Source organism: Leptonychotes weddellii, chromosome 1, assembly GCF_054177405.1.
Source record: "Leptonychotes weddellii isolate Sample4059 chromosome 1, ASM5417740v2, whole genome shotgun sequence".
Classification (NCBI taxonomy): domain Eukaryota; kingdom Metazoa; phylum Chordata; class Mammalia; order Carnivora; family Phocidae; genus Leptonychotes; species Leptonychotes weddellii.
In genome coordinates this window covers 59,686,398-59,700,053 of record NC_138369.1, presented here as the reverse complement: position 1 = coordinate 59,700,053, position 13,656 = coordinate 59,686,398, and the positions used below count along the sequence as shown (strand labels likewise).

General features: G+C 39.0%; 1 long non-coding RNA gene across 1 annotated transcript in view; it reads left to right on the top strand.

Annotated features, from left to right (window-relative positions):
• Positions 1–2,110: 2,110 nt before the first annotated feature.
• LOC145722340 (uncharacterized) overlaps positions 2,111–13,656 on the top strand; it is a 34,087-nt gene continuing 22,541 nt past the window's right edge. Inside the window, exons 1-2 of the long non-coding RNA XR_014146548.1 lie at positions 2,111–2,204; positions 2,305–2,449. This is a non-coding gene — a long non-coding RNA (uncharacterized LOC145722340). The remainder of the gene's footprint in view (positions 2,205–2,304; positions 2,450–13,656) is intronic.

Below are 13,656 nucleotides of genomic sequence, written 5' to 3'. Positions count from 1 at the left end.
TTTGCTGAACCTGTGGTTTCAGAGGCTAAAATTCCCTCCAGCATTCTTGTTTTTGTCTCTCCTGTTGTTTTGGGTTTCCCTAATAACTCCTTCTGACATAAAACTTGTGTCTTGCAACTGTCTCAGTTGTAATCTGTGTTATTATACAGGAGCCCTGTTGATGTTGTGGTGGGAGGGGAAGCATCCGACAGTCCTATGGTTAGGATTCTTTTTGTGAGCCTGCACATTTGGTCTGTGACCTTCACAAGTACTTCTCAGTTGTTTCCCCCCACAGGGGAGACAGGAAGGCTTAGAGGGTACTGGGGTTAGGTTTGTCCTTCCCAGGTCAGTTAGGTTCTGGTAAAGTAGTGTCCCCTATGTCTAGGCCTTTGTTGAGGAGAAAAGAATGCTCTGAGCATGTTTCACAATGGTTATTTTTTCCTCCTTCTGCTGGAAGCATGGGGGGTGGTTTCTCTGATTTTCATCCTGAGAATCTAGTGGGGATTCTGGGAAGTAAACTCCTGGGTGTGTGGGGGCTCCACTAAGGCTGGGCTCTAGGAGTTTTTATCCCCCAAGCTCAGGCTCCAATGATTAGGTTACCCTTCCAGTTTTTGTACCAGTTGCTGGCTCCAGTGGAGTTTCATGTGATTTTCTATATTTGCCTGGCTCTTCAGTGTTTGGGGCAGCAGTTTGTTCCGTGACCTCAGTTCTCCGATGTGTCTGACAAGAGTTGTTGATTTTGTTTGTTTAGCATTTTTCTTGTTGTAAGGATGGTTGTGACACTTCCAAGCTTTTTTCAGAAGTCTATCAATGGCAATCATACCTGTAAATATTTTCTACATTTTTTTTCTGTAGAAGTCACAATATCACGGACACCTTAGAATTTAATTGCTGTTGTAGATTGTATCTTAATTATGTCATTTAATTGGTTATTGTAGGCATATAGGAATACTGTTGATTTTTGTCTGTTCATCTTCTGACGATCTTGCTTTTTGAGCATGCTTAACTGTATTTCAAACTTGAATTGGACATTTAGATCAATAATGACAGTCCCCCTTCTCTAAAACCTTTAAGATAGGTGTTGATCATGTTGATAGGTGTTAATAGTAGGATATATTTCTTTCCTTTGCATGGTTTTTGCTTTTGACATAACTGTGAGTTTAGAGCTGTCGAAGATTCCTTAGTGGAGCATGATGTCTATGCTTTGAGTGATGTGACATCACTTAATGGAAGAGGATAAACAAACCATCTCTGGTTCTTAGGGTTCTTGAACAAATATCAAGATATATATAAGCTTATTACATAAGGTGGAGCTAGAATAGATGGGCTACTACCCATGTGTGGAGATCTTTACCTATGCGGAGCTTCCTTTCATTGGTTTGGACAGCAAGATGGTATTGTTGGGCTGTGACCAGCGTCTCCTGCCCTCTTATCAGTGTAGAGAGAACAAATACCTATTTCAGGGTCAGAAATAAATTCAGCTGTAAACAACAGGAATTTTGTTTATTGTCACCAAAATAGTTCATCAAATGAGGGAGTAGGTTTCCAAATTAGATTGTGGAAACAATTTGTCCTTTCGTCATTGTTCGTTTTCATCCAGAGGAATAAATTTGTTATTTTGGAGTAGGTTTCAAACCATATTTGATTGTGCTCTGTCTGAAATAACAAGGAAATTCTAGAGGTGATTTGTGTAGGATTTACATCTTTTGAATCAGTTTCTAAAAACACCCAAGATTAACTTGTCACTGCTCTTTGATGTATTTAATAAAGCATGAAGACTGGGTGACTCCTTTTTCCCCAATATTTTGATTGTGTAGTTTAAACTAGAGTAATGATCACCAGCTTATATATATTAATTTGGTGGTTTAATGTCAACCCATGCCAACCAGATTTTGTGTTATATAGTAAAGTTCCTTTTATAAACCTTGAAGGTTTGATAAATTACTGTTTTGGTGATCATAATGTCATTTTGACCTGAGGACTTTTTCGGAGTTAAATGAGCTTGGTGGTTTATTAAATGTCATGCAGAGTTTAAATCCAGGATAAATTTAGCTGTTGATTTTTCCCCTCTTTTGATTAGTGATTCTGTCAGTGCAAAAAGCACAGATAGTAGTTAATACCAGTTTTGTGATTAAAAAGATTGGAATCAAGTCTTTTATGTCTTTTCTTTAAGGTTGTTGATTATATCCTGCCACCCTTGGTCTCCTTGGTTCAGAGCCAAAATGGTAAGTGTGACCACATCAAGGAGAATGCCATTAGGTACACATTCAGTTTTCATTCTCTCTCCATGTACTCACATTCTTGGCATTTTTTTTTTCTTTCAAGTGGAGTGGAGACTCTTTAGCTTGCGGTTGCTCTCAGAAACCACATCTCTACTCGTGAACCAGGAGGTTGGGGATGGCAAGAAGGAGGCGAATGTTGACTTTGACAGCAATCTTCTGGCTCTCATTAGAGACGTCTTACTTCCCCAGTAAGTCCCACGTGCTGCATTCATGCAGAGAAGTGTAGGATGTCCAGGATGCTTCTGTCAAACTAGGTCCAGTGATGGGGTTGGGGTCTTGGTGTCCTATGCTACTACATTGCAGAGAATCCAGGAGAATCCATTTAGAGCCTTCCCTGTTTTCCCTAAGGCACATGACTCTGAAGTTATGCAGATTTACAGGTATTCGTGGCCAGAGGGGTAAGGTTTATTATTCAAGGTCAACATTACAAGACTTATTGGAACATGGAATTGGGACATTTCCTGGCTCTGCTCCAGAATAATAGAGATGAAAGAAATCTTCCATCACCCCAAACTCTTGGAATGGAAATTAAGCTTATTTACAAATAGGATATTTTGGCAGGGGTGGGGTATTGTGCTAGAAAAAGTAATGACTACTAATTAACAGGATGGGGTTATCTTTTTCCTTTGACTCCGCGGTTCACATAGCAAACACACAGGAGGATGACGACTGAGAGGACCCAATGCAAACATGGGAAACTCTAAAATGACATTCTTATAACTGAGGGACACTGAAGTGTTTTCTCCCCCACTGTGAGTCTTATAAAAACAAAAGTACAGGGCTACCTTGTTTTATTATGCTTTGCTTTATTGTGCTTTAGAGATGTTGCATCTTTCACAATTGAAGGTCAACGCTCTGTCGAGCAAGTCTATCGGCACCATTTTTTCCAATAGTATTTGCTCACTTTGTGTCTCTGGGTTACATTTTGGTAATCTTCACAATGTTTCAAACTTTATTATTATTTTTTTTGTTATGTTGGTCTGTGATCAGTGATATGACTTGCTGAAAGCTCAGGTGATGTTAGCCTTTTTTAGTAATAAAGTTTTTTTAAATCAAGATACGTGCATTTTTTTTTTTTAGACATAATGCTGTTGCACACTTAATTTAGTATAGTGTAAATTAACTTTTATATGAGCTGGAAAACCAAAAAGTTCATTTGACCTGTTTTCTTGCTGCATTTGCTTTACTGTGGTGATCTGGAACAGAACCCACAATATCTCCAAAGTATGCCTGGAACTGAAGTTGAAAAACGTATGCCAGATATCACTATTAAAGAAAAGATGACAGAATTCAGCAGATGCTGGATTGCATGTCCTGCATTGGTGTGCCTGCCTGCTCCCGGCTGCCTTCAGGGTCCGGGCTGTCTGAGCTCAACAGGTTTTTAGGAGCGGCAGTTTCACCCAATGCTCCCCTCAGTTTGTTCTACTTTTCCTGATCACCGGTTCTCGTGTAAGAAAAAATTCATTTCCACACTGTATAGCCGTCAGATCTGATCATATTCTGAAGTAGTCAACCCCTCGTCATCGGTTTTGGAAGGTTCGTTTTATGAAGTGCGTGACCAGTGTGTATGAGCCCTCTTCCTGGTGGAGGGGGCCTGTCTTGACTGCTTGGAGCTTGATCTGTAATGGCTTGGTTTATAGAGTCAGACTCTGGTTTCTTTTATTCCTGCACTGCTGCAGTTGGTTTCAGGGAGACTCCTGCTAGTGAATATATACTCTAAGAATACTTTTGATACCCAAAGTAAGAAAGTGGTTATCTATAGGAAGAAAAAATTTCGAACTTTCTCATGTGAGAAACTATCAGTAAATGTACTTTTGGTTCCATTTGTCATCTCTGAGTGTGTATGTTTGTACTCATGTGGGTAAATATAAGATTAGAACCTTCTTTCACAGGATTAATTCATGCTTTCAGTGCCATCTTACACTTCTAAACCATATGTAATTATATACATCTTTCTGATAAGAAAATGCCTAAAAAGATTTTTTTTTTTGTGAGAAATGTAATTTTGAAAGATGTACTATGGATATTTGCTAACAGCTTGTAGAGAAGCATTTCTCAGGACCTGAGATGTGCCCCCACAGTAGGGACAGGATTTCCTTTAACAGGACTTCACAGGTTACTTTTAAAAAAAAATTTACTTATTTTTATTTAAGTTCAATTAACATATAATGTATTATTGGTTTCAGAGGTAGAGGTCAGTGATTCATCAGTCTTATATAATACCCAGTGCTCATTACATCCTCTGCCCTCCTAATGCCTCTCCCCCGCCGCCACCCTCCACCCCTCCAGCAACCCTCTGTTTGTTTCCTGTGCTTAAGAGTCTCTCATGGTTTGTCTCCCTCTCTGATTTCTTGTTTTATTTTTTCCTCTCTTCCCCTATGATCCTCAGTTTTGTTTCTTAAATTCCACATATCAGCGAGATCATATGATAATTGTCCTTTTCTGATTGACTTACTTCGCTTAGCATAATACCCTCTAGATCCATCCACATCATTGCAAATGGCAAGATTTCTTTTTTTTTTTTTTTATGGCTGAGTAATATTCCATTGTATAAATGTACCATATCTTCTTTATCCATTCATCTGTCAGTGGACATCTGGGCTCTTTTCATAATTTGGCTATTGTGGACATTGCTGCTATAAACATGGGGGTGCAGGTGCCCCTTCGGATCACATTGGTATCTTTGGGGTAAATACCCAGTAGTGCAATTGCTGGGACGTAGGGTAGCTCTATTTTCAACTGTTTGAGGAACCTCCATACTGTTTTCCAGAGTGGCTGCACCAGCTTGCATTCCTACCAACAGTGTAGGAGGGTTCCCCTTTCTCTGCATCCTCACCAACATCTGTCGTTTCCTGACTTGTTGATTTTAGCCATTCTGACTGGTGAGGACTTCACAGGTTACTTATAGCTGGTTAACACCCATGGAAATTTGAAATAAAATTTCTTCCTATCTGAAGTTTGCCCACTTTTGGAAGAGCTTGTAAAATAAAAAGTGTTAAATCTATAAATCCGTGCTTTTGTTTTATTCATATGAGCTGGAATAAATAGTATGCACTTCCTTTAATGTGTATCTTTAAGAATAGGAAAAAGATATCTTTACTTTTTCCAGAGATGAGGAATTACAGAGGAAAATACGAATGAAACCACATGGCAATTCAAGAAGAGAAGTAATGTAGATGAGTTCAGGTTTTCATTAAGCAATTTGAAATCCACTTTGGAAAATATCACGAAATTGGTTGGGATAGGGTGCGGGATGTTTTCAAAGCTTGTGGACTGACTCTGATGTGATGCGTAGATCTTGGCTCTACATTTCGTTCTCTTGGCCTCAGTTTTCTAATCTGCAGAATGGGGACAGTAGTACCTAAGTCAGAAGATAGTTGTGGGGGTTAAATGGGATACCTCTTGTAAAATACTTAGTACAGTGTGTGGGCCACGGTACACTCTTGACAGTAGTAGCACTGGTAAATTATTATGATCTCTCCTATTAACCTTTAAAAGGAAGATTATAATAGGACAGTAATAGTAGTAATCGTACATACTTCAAAGATGTGAAGTGGCCATTAAAATAGGTGTTGCTGATTGTGCCTGGCATATATAGTAAGGGCTCAGTAAATGTTAAATAAAAACTTAAAAATGAAATCTAATGCATTCATTTAACCTTGACTCTGGAAAACTAGAAATCTTGACAAAGAGTTTGGTCTTTGATGATAACTGTTGATGACTGTAAGTTTAGAAATGCTGGGCGCCTGGGTGGCTCAGATGGTTAAGCGTCTGCTTTCGGCTCAGGTCATGATCCCGGGGTCCTGGGATCGAGTCCCGCATCGGGATCCCTGCTAGGCGGGGAGCCTGCTTCTCCCTCTGCCTCTGCCTCTCTCTCTCTCTCTCTGCTAGGCGGGGAGCCTGCTTCTCCCTCTGCCTCTGCCTCTCTCTCTCTCTCTCTGACTCTCATGAATAAATAAAACATTAAAAAAAAAAAAAAAAGAAATGCTAATCAGGGGGCGCCTGGGTGGCTCAGTCGTTAAGCGTCTGCCTTCGGCTCAGGTCATGATCCCAGGGTCCTGGGATCGAGCCCCGCATTGGGCTCCCTGCTCTGCGGGAAACCTGCTTCTCCCTCTCCCACTCCCCCTGCTTGTGTTCCCTTTCTTGCTGCGTCTCTCTCTGTTAAATAAATAAATAAAATCTTAAAAAAAGAAAAAAGAAATGCTAATCATAGAAAATTCATGTTCTTCATTGAGTAGGTAAGTATATGGCTTAAGAATTATGAGAGATCTTGCCATTTGTGACAACATGAATGGACCTAGAGGATATTATGCTAAGTGAAATAAGGCAGACAGAGAAAGACAAATACCATATGGTTTCACTTATATGTGAAATCTAAAAAAACAAAACAATTAAACAAAACAAAAACAGCTTCGTAGATACGGGAAATAACTGTTGGTTACCCGAAGTGGATGGGGAAAGGGGGTGGGGCTGGTGAAATAGGTGAAGGGGGTTAAGAGGTATAAACTTGCAGTTATAAGATAAATAAGTTATAGGATGTCGTGTACAGCTTACAGAACATCAGCAATAATATTGTAGTAACTGTATGGTGACACATAATGGTAACTAGACTTATCACAGGGATCATTTTATAATGTATAAAAATATCAAATCCCATGATGTACACCTGAAACTAATAAAATCTTGTATGTCAGTTGTACTTTAATAAAAGAATTGTGAAGTTTCTACAGTTTATAAGAGTAACATGGCATCGGGCTTTGGCTTGTCAAATCTACATATTAATATCCACATTTTTAATTTTGTTAAAGTTTTTTTTTTTTTTAAGATTTTATGTATTTATTTGACAGAGCACAAGCAGGGGGAGCAGCAGAGGGAGAGAGAGAAGCAGGCTCTCTGCTGAGCAGGGAGCCCAATGTGGGGTTCAATCCCAGGACCCTGGGATCATGACCTGAGCTGAAGGCAGATGCTTAACTGACTGAGCCACCCAGGCACCCCATAATTTTGTTAAAGTTTTAATCTTTCTTTGACCTTAATACTTTGGCTAAAGCCAAGGGGATAGACTTTTCATGCACATATACAGTAGGCTTCCCAGTTTTTACACAGAAGTGTTGCATTAGTTAAGACTATTTTATTTGCAAACGGTAACACTCAAACTAATTTGGAAAATACTCATGTGCTCACATTATGAGCTTGTGCTAGCATCAAATATAGCTAGATTCAGGGGTGTGAGTGAAGTCAACATTCCTGTGTGTTTGTGTCTTTCTCACCTTCTCTCTGCTCTGCCTATAGCTATGTGGCTTTGTTCTCAGAGAGGCTCTTTCTACTTGGTGGTTAAATGGCTCCTGGGTGTTGATCCTCGGGAAAGAATAGATGTCTTTTCCAAAAGCTTTAACAAAATTTCAGGGAGGACATTAATTTAATCTTGTTAAATACCATGTAATACCTGTGTTCTAGGTGCTTATCAGAACTGCTAGTGATATGAATGAAAACTCAGTTGTAAGAATAAATATCTTATTAAATATTAGTTATGGTTCTCAGAAAAATAGAACCGATAGGATGTAAGCATGTAGAGAAAAAGATTTACAATAAGGAAATTTGCTCACATGACTGTAGAGGCTGAGAAGTCCCAAGAACAGCAGTCAGCAAGCTGGAGACCAGAGAGCCCATGGTGTAGTTCTGGCTTGAGTCCAAAGGCCTGAGAACCAGGACAGCTGGTAGGGTACACACTAGTCTGAAAGCGGACAGGCTGGAAACTCAAGAAGAGCCGATGTTCCCAGTCCAAAGGCAGCCGAAGAACAATGTCCCAGCTCAAGGCAGTAGAACAGAGGAGTTCCCTTTCACTCAGCCTTTTTGTTTTACTCAGGTCTTGACCTGATTGGATGAGGCCCACCCACACTAGGGAGGGCAATCTGCTTTACGTCGTTTCCTGACTCAAATGTTAATCACATCCAGACAGACCCAGAATTGTGTTTGACCAAATAACTGTGCTTGTGTGGCCCAGTCAGTTTAACACATAAAATTAACCATCACCTCATCTATCATAAATATCCTGGCTGGATTGTTTTCTATATAAATTAATGAATTAATATAAAAGAAGTGTTATCTCTTCGCAGTGTACCTGCTTTGCTTTCTGAAGAGATGAACTTTAGTTGTAAGTATTTGTTCAGTGCCTTTTCTATGTGGAGAATTATAATACCATGGATAGAGAGGTGGTATTTCAGTTAGATTTTGAAATCTAGGTAGGGTTGCATAGAAAAGCAGTGGGTCTTCTAGGCAAGATTGGGGTAAGCAAAGGTGTGGAAGGTGCAGAGAGGTGAGCAGTAAACAGGCCAGCTTATTTCCAGTGGACATCTGCATGGGATAGTTATATGAAGTGAGCTGGGGAGGGAATGCTTTTTCTCCTAATCAGCTTATGTATTCACTGGTACTAATTGAGTACCTCTTGCTGTAGAGGCATATTTCTAGTTTCTGGGAACATAATAATGACCAAGATAGGTACAGCCTTTATGGAACACGTACTGTCTGGTAGAGCCAAATATTTCAGACATTAATATTTTTTAACTGAAGAAGTCTGTAAGTCCTACAAATAGAAATGTTTAGCTAAGTATAAATTAAATATTGAAGCCAACTTCCTTCAACAGTGTGCCTACGTAATGTTCATAAACGTGCCACAGAACACATGTTCTTTCTGAACCGTTCTGTGTGTTTACTATCCCTTGGCTTTTGAATTTCACAATTCACCCATTTAACTTTCTGAAGCTCAGTGTTTCTCAACATTTTATGACCTTAAGACACTATTTCCTATGGCTTATCTATTACCATCTCCCAGAACTCTTTTGATCACAGTTTTGAAATACAACTCAAGGGCTTTTCCATTAAGATCAGGAACAAGAAAAAGATGCTCACCACCAAAACTTCTTTGTAACATTGCATCATGAGTATTATAACTAATGTAATAATACAAGAATATTAAACTCTAAATATTCCATTAGATGCACATTGATGCATAACAAATTATCACATACTTAGTGGCTTAAATCAACACCTACTTAGCTCTGTAGGTGGGAAGTCTGACACAGCGTGACCGGGTTCTCTTTTCAGGATCTTATGCTGCTGAAGTCAGGTGTCTGCTGCGCTGAGTCGTTGCCTAGAGACTATGGGAGAAACCTGCTTCTGGGCTCGGTCGGGTTGTTGACAGAATTCTTTTTCTTGTAGTTTGCATTAGTTTCTTAAGGCTGAATTGCCACACACTGACCGGCTTAAAACAACAGAGATTTATTCTTTGACAATTGAGGAGGTCAGAAGTTCAAAGTCAAAGTCTTGGCAGCGTTGGTTCCTTTTGGAGGCTCCGAGGGAGAAACCATGCCTCTCTCCTGGCTTCTGAGGGCTGCCAGCAATCTTGGGTTTATAGCAGCATCTGCTCCAGTCTCTGCCTCTGTCTTCATATGGCTTTCTTCCCTGTGTCTGCCTCGAGTTTGCCTCTGCTTTTCTGGTATAAGGACATCTGTCATTATGTTTAAGGCCTACCCTGAATTATCTTGAGATCCTTAACCAAATCTGCAAAGCCTCTTCCAAATAACATCACATTCAGGTCCTGGGGGTTAGGACTTGGACATATCCTATGGGGCCATTATTCACTCCAGTGCACTGTTGTAGGACCAAAGTCCCTGTTTCTGTGCTGCCTTGCATACCGTTAGGCACCCACATTTCTTCTCATGGGCCCCTCCATCTTTATGTCAGCAACAGTTGTCAAACCTCCCTCGTACTGGCAACCTTTCTGAGTTCCTCGTCTGCCACCAGCTTGGGAAGACTCTGCATGTTCAAGTTGGTGATGTTGGCCCTTGGTAGTCTGGGTCTTGTGATTAGAATATACTTGTGATGAAATCTTGGCTCTGCCACACTTGGTGCGTGTGCCCTCACTTCCTGCTCCTCTCCTTCCCTCCTTCAGTTTCGCCTCCTCCAAGATGGTTGGAATGCCACTACCATAACTGATTCATTAGAAAAAGTTTTTTTCTGGAAAGAAAGATAACCATATATACTCAGGAAATTGCTATGATTTCCTTCAGCAGAGAGACAAGATTTGATTCGAAAGGTTCATGCAGAAGAGGCAATATCTAATGAAACTTAAGTCCAGAGTGACTTTATCAGTTAAAATTGGCACCTCTCAGAAGTTGAATATCAAAGTCATTATCAATGAGCTTTTAGTATCAAAAGTCAGTATCTCCTGACTGAATGTTTTTTTCTGAGACTTGTTCCACAAGGTGAGGGCATTTCTCTTTCAGTATTTAGCCATAAATGGGACTAAATCCTTCACTCAGGAAGACACCATTGCTCTTCTTGGGGAAGAGGAAATTTTAATATTCATACAAAGGTAGATCATGTCATTTGTACTACATTGTGTGATTGTGCATACGAGGTTTAAAGCCAGCCGTTCCTTCCTTCCTTCCTTCCTTCAATAAATATATATTGAGTGACTTCCACGTGCCAGGCACTGGGGATGCTATGGTGGGTAAGATTGGATCCCTGCCCCTCAGTGCAATTACATTCTGGTGGGTAAGATAAAGCAGTAACCAAATAAATAAGATGATTGCAGTTAATTGTGAGCACTGTAAAGAAAAACAAAACATAAAACAGTGTCGGGATAGAGAATGATCGTAAGGGGAATGAGGAAGGGGTTGTTTTAGGTAGGATAGTCAGGAAAGGCTTCATGCGAGGTAGCAAGCCCTGGGGAAAATTTCTGTGGAATTTGCCTTTGCTAGGCTGGAAGTACTTTGCCAACATGGATTTTAGTTTTCATATTTTCTTTTAGCTTTGTGTGTTTTGAAAAGAGATCATGCTGATATAAATGTGCTTACAGTGTTTTTATGACAATATGGCATTCAGCATTTCTCTCCTGGGGAAAATGAGTATTGCCTTTCTTCTTTATAATTCTCTTGTGACCTGTGCCATCATCAGGGCCATAATGACTTCATAAATTATTAAGCCTTTGTTTTTTAGAATCTCAGGGCTATATTTTTTACAAATTAGAATTGTATTTCCTCTTAGAAATTGGAATTTGTAAGTGGATTCCATTAGTGGCAATATACCGTAGAGCTCTTTATCTGGTTTTGAAATAATATCCAGTAAAAGTCCTGAGTTTGACTACCTGGCTTATATGTTGGTGGCTTAACGGGCATCCAGATGGTTTTTATTGTGTCTTTGTCTCCCTTAACCACAAATATTCTATGTTAAAACAGATGTGAACTTGACCATCTCTGATGGAAATCAGAATAGACAGAGTATTTCAATTTTAGCTTTTTGTTAGATAATTTTATTTTGCAGATAAAATTTAAATCACAACTATTTTTGTAGCAGAAAGAAGCATCATAATGTTCTACTTTGTTCCTTTTACTTAATCCTTCTATGTTTTGACTGTCTACCTAAATCAGTGCATTTAGGTACAGTGATCCCTCCTGGGATACAACCTATAGGAATCTAAAGTAGGGTAATCTCAGAGTTAAAGTAGGGGTAAATATTCTTGTATCCTTCTGAATCAGGATAGTGATATTGCTCCAGTTCTTTGGGTAATATTTGGTTAACCTTGTGTGTTGCTTTATTGAAGCCTTTTTTTTTTGAGCCTTTCAGGCCTTTGTAATAAAAATTTGCTGTTGGTTTTGTTGAAGAAATCCAGAAGAGATGAGGGTTTACTATCTGAAATTGTATTTAACACTTATTTTGAAGTCACACCTACCTTTCTTTCACTTAAAAATATTAAAATATATATAAATATATATGTTTATATATGCCATTTGTCTATTTTCCCATCCACTTATGTATCCATTTAACTTCTGATGTACTTAAATATCTATGCATCCATGCAAGACAATGGAATATCATGTAGAACTCAGGTCACATAAAAATCACCAGACTGAAAAACTCTCAAGATATCAACTCTTTATTTGGTTCATACCTTTCTCAGTTCATAAAATTTTGGAGTTGACTCAAGATATCACCTAGTTCACATTTTGGACAAAACTGTACAGAAAATGCCTAAGAGTAGGTTATCTACTCCTTTCTCACAGCCATCTGGTGGGGAGGTCCTCAGCGTTCTCCAAAGGCGGGTTTCACCTTCACGCCTTTGCTGTTTGGCAGCCTTCTCTTGAGCTAACCCCCACACATCTCTTTCCTCTAAGCTCTGAGCTTTGAATCCATCTTGCATTCTGTTAGATATGCCTTTAAACACACTGCCTTCTTCACATATTTCCCTTGCTCAAAAACCTTTGCATTGTAGAAAGTAACATTCACAGTACTTATCCAGCCATTCAAGGCTCTCCACATTTTGCCTCTTGCCTACCGTTTTATGTTAATATCTGCCTGCTCTCCAATATGGTTTCTCCATTTGTGGTGAGATTTACTTAGTCTTTTCTGAAATTTCCTCCTGAGAACCTATCTTTCCTGCCAATTCCCAGACACCATACTGTGAATATCTCTGTCTATCCTAATATAAGTAGATTACTGTCTTGTAATCTACTTATCTACATTTATAAATGTACTAAAAATGATTTAAATAATTTCCAGTTACTGAATATCTAAGATTTTCCCAGTATTTCATAATTATATATACTGCTGCAAACAGCCACTTTTTGAGCTACATCTTTGGGTACATACTATTTCTTTTTGTTGAATCTCTAGGGTTGGAATCACTATAATAAAATTATGTACCTTTTTAACGGCATTTGATAGGTTTTGGCAATTTTTTTCAGAGATGATGAAGAGTTTATATTACCAGCTTCCCTTTATGAACCTATTTTGCTGTACCCTTGTTATCTCTTGAATTCCTTTAGATATTAGTGAAGTTGGCCATTTCCCTCCATGCTTCTTGGCCATTTATATTCTTCTTAGATGGATTTTGTCCACTTTTTTTTTTTGGTTGTTTATTGGTTGGCAATAGCTTTTTATATATTAAGAATATCCACTCTGTTCTACCAACATTCTGCAAATTTTTCCCTCATTTGATTTATTTATGGAGGTTTTGCCATTGAGAAATACTACTTAAAAACTTTAAAGCTATAAATGTTTTTTTTTTTTTTTAAAGATTTTATTTATTTATTTGACAGAGAGAGACATAGAGAGGGAACACAAGCAGGGGGAGTGGGGGAGGGAGAAGCAGGTTCCCCACTGAGCAGGGAGCCCGATGTGGGGCTCAATCCCAGCACCCTGGGACCATGACCTGAGCTGAAGGTAGACGCTTAACGACTGAGCCACCCAGGAGCCCCTAAAGCTGTAAATGTTTTTTGATTCCTTTCTGATCGTCATGTTACAGAGTGCTTCACTCAAGATTATGTGAATATTTACTCATTTTAGGATTTTAATGGAAGTTAAAATTTTTTACTTAAATTCTTAATTTATTGGTGAT